This window comes from Salmo salar, chromosome 24 (assembly GCF_965601325.2).
Source record: "Salmo salar chromosome 24, fSalSal1, whole genome shotgun sequence".
Classification (NCBI taxonomy): Eukaryota; Metazoa; Chordata; class Actinopteri; order Salmoniformes; family Salmonidae; genus Salmo; species Salmo salar.
In genome coordinates, this window is record NC_138314.1 from 10,479,139 (window position 1) to 10,479,441 (window position 303).

The window sequence follows — 303 nt, forward strand, 5'->3', positions numbered from 1 at the left end:
AGGACACACCTGTGTCATTAATGTATCTAGGACGGTCTCTGCCCCCCTCTGGTGACAGGTGGAACCATGACATTCTCCCTCAGCCAGTGATAGATCTAGGGTTGCCTGAGAGGGTAAGATATGTTGAGGAAGGAGTAGATTCAGTTGTAATCAAACATTTAAGAACACAATACTATGCTTTCTTGAATATATTCAAGGATGGATCTAAGGACCCTAAAACAGGGAGGACAGGAGCAGCTTAGTGTTCCTGAGTTTAAGGTGGCAGTGACGAAAAGAGCAACTGATAATTGATCTGTTTACACA